The following is a 3,130-nucleotide window of genomic DNA, read 5'->3' on the forward strand; positions in this document are numbered from 1 at the left end:
ATATTAAAGCACATATGATAGTATAATGCTGCCGCAGCCTATCAATTCCAAAGTGCCGCCAAAAGTAGCACTTTGTTTTGCGATTTAGGTTGAAAAAAAAAACGTTGGAAAACTTATACACTATGCTTTGCCAGTGTAAAATTTGTACAATTACACCATCCTTCGCCAGAATAAAAAATCTACAGCAAAAACGGTTTTTTAAGGAACAGGCTTTAGTTGTTTCTGGTGAGATGAAGATAACGGCGCTTTCTCAACTTTATCAGTCGCTATGCATTTGTGGCTAATGCTATGCATTTGTGGGAGCAGCAACACCCTGGAAGAGTTCAAACACGTGCAAAATGAAAACTGTTGGATGAAAACCCTTGGACAATTGTCCCAAAGTTTTTACTACTACTACTAGCGCCGCCAAGTCAAAAAGTTCTAGTTAAATGATGGCAAACTGATTTTGGACCGTATTTGCTTTTAGGTATATGGAAAAACTCAGAAACTGGTTTTTCGAGAATTTTTAAAATTCTGTAAGGAACGAACTAAAATGGCTCAGAAGAAAACAATCAAAAACTTCTTGCCATTTTTTTTCTTAAGAAAATCATCGAACCCTTTTTTCAAAAAGGTTTTCGACCTTTTCTGTACAGCTGGACAATTTCCATATATAGATAAAGCTCCTGTAAATTAACTTTCATGAGTAAAATTGATAATCGGAAGCTTAGAAAATTCTGGAACTAGAACCCCAATTTAATAACAAAGTACCGAATTTTCAATACGCATATCTTTCCAAATTAGGCATATTTTTATCCAAACTCAGTGTAGGCACCCTGTAGGATCATTGAAACATTGTTAATGTCGGACCTCCGAGTTTAAATTTCTTGTAATTTAGAAGGATTTGGTTGTTTATGATTTCGCAAAGTAGTTCGAAATTTTTCAACTAGGTATATTCGTCCAGCAGACAATTCGAGATTGTGAAATATTCTTTTTAACAGACAGAAATTAGCATATGATTTCATCTGAACCCAAAAAAATCTGTGTCACCAAATTCTTGATCAAAGAATAGTTCGAATTTTTGAAGCAAAAAACAACTAGTAGTCTAAATTATGGACCGTGCTTGAACAAAACAAGGTCGATGTAGTGCTATATAAAAACACATAAACTCAAAACCAAGGTCTCAAGGATATAGAAAAAGCTGTTTTAGACAATGATTGGTTTCTTTTTCTAGCACAGTTTTGATTGGCTTCAAATTCATGAAAAAAAATGCTTCAAAATTTCATGTTCATGAACGTTTTTGTCATACACTAAGGACTGAAACCTTTCTGCAGACGATGCTTTACTTACTTTGTAGTTTTTCAAATAATCAGTTTTTCATATCTGAAAAGAAATGTTCAAAGGAACAAAGTTGGCTCTCCCTAAACTTAATGACTGGATTTGAAGGAAAATCAATTTGAACTAAAAAAAACTGAACCGTTTTTCAAACAAAACCAAGCTGCAATGCAACATAACAAAATGTCACTTGTGTTTATTTTAAATTTTTGTTTTTATTAACATCTTAACAAGCTTCTAGCACTAAATTCGGCAAAAAACGAAAATATTGAAGTCTCTGAGCAAGTTTCAGCCAAAAAAGTGCAGTCAAAGTGCAGATGGTTTACTTATTGACTTATTGTATAAATTCACTTGGAAATTAATATTCAAAAAAAAACTAGCACTCTTCAAAATTAATGACTGAATGTAGATGAAATTTACAATAAATCACATTAAAAAGACTGAAACGACTTTCAAGCAACCAAGAAAATTGTCACTTATGCTTGTTTTATTTATAGTTTTTGTTTTTGTATGTTTGATTTTTCGTCAAATTAAGAAGCTTTCAAGGATTTTTGTAGGTTTATTTGAATAATTGGGTCTTCATTGAACTCATGGGAGGATTCAAAATCATTTCGCATTGATATATGGCATCTCACTAAAGTTAAGATATAATAATAAAAAAAGTTATCGCTCGATTTTTTTTCTGCTAATGTGCCAATTAATTATTTCTTAGAAATTTTTTCAAAAAATTTTTTCAACTGAGTTGAATAGTGATTAATTCTAGCAGTCACTTACAAAATACCACTCGATCAACAACATCTCAAATGAAACAAAAGAAGTTTTCTTTTTGCTGTTGTCTCCCATAGTTTTTCACTGTCTCTAAAGAAAGAAGTTCTCTTCTTGAACTTTTTAGGGAGCAAGATAACGGATACAATTACGCTAAAATAAGGGATTAAAACCATTAAAAACTAGTCGTGGCCGGGCAATTCATGTTTGGGATTCTGATAAGAACCTAAGAGTTTACCTGAAAACTAGGAAATTAAAGCTAACAAGAAATTGGCAATCAAGAATTCAGCTTTTTTTTGCAATTTAACTTTCTTTTGCTATTTACCTGTTATTTCATATTAATACTACTTTTATATGTTAAAATGAAGACCTATCGAGTCGATCATCGACATCTCCCGTTAAAGAACAAAAAAATTTTAATTTGGTTATTCTTCCCATTGTTTGTTTCCATTTCTATAGAGAGATACGTTGTCCCTCAATTTTTTTCTTCTTTGTCGTTTCGTCGTTCATTTTGAACGCCTGGTTGTTCAAAAACTCAAAATTTGAGTACTAATATTGAGTTTCCATGATGTAACAAGTAAGCCAACAAAACTTGATAAATCATTATTCACAGAAAAAAAATTCTATCGCATACCTACTGAAAACGAAACAAGGTCCGACAAGGGTTCGGAGCCAGACTTTTTGGTGCAAAAGTATCGAGGTTAGCTTTTTACTAACTGTGAAGAAAACTGAAAGAATTTGTGTTCCGACCTTAAACAAAAATGCGATTTCTTGCTTAGATATGCCGACCTTTACGGAGGAAAGGAAAAAGGGTTCTTTGACTCGTGGGTAATTTTTCTAGAAAATTTCAAACGCTTGAAGTCCGCATTTGTAAAACCATCCAAATCAAACTTGAAAGCAACAAATTGTTATGCCGCAAACAGAAAGATCGCAAATTTTACGAACCATAAGAGAATCATCCATCAAATATTTACGAACCATAATAAAATCGGATGTACCATAATACAATCATCCGAACATGACTGGTTACGCAATTTAATCATTTTTAAAACCT

Source organism: Symsagittifera roscoffensis, chromosome 7 (assembly GCF_963678635.1).
Source record: "Symsagittifera roscoffensis chromosome 7, txSymRosc1.1, whole genome shotgun sequence".
In the NCBI taxonomy this organism is placed as follows: Eukaryota; Metazoa; Xenacoelomorpha; order Acoela; family Convolutidae; genus Symsagittifera; species Symsagittifera roscoffensis.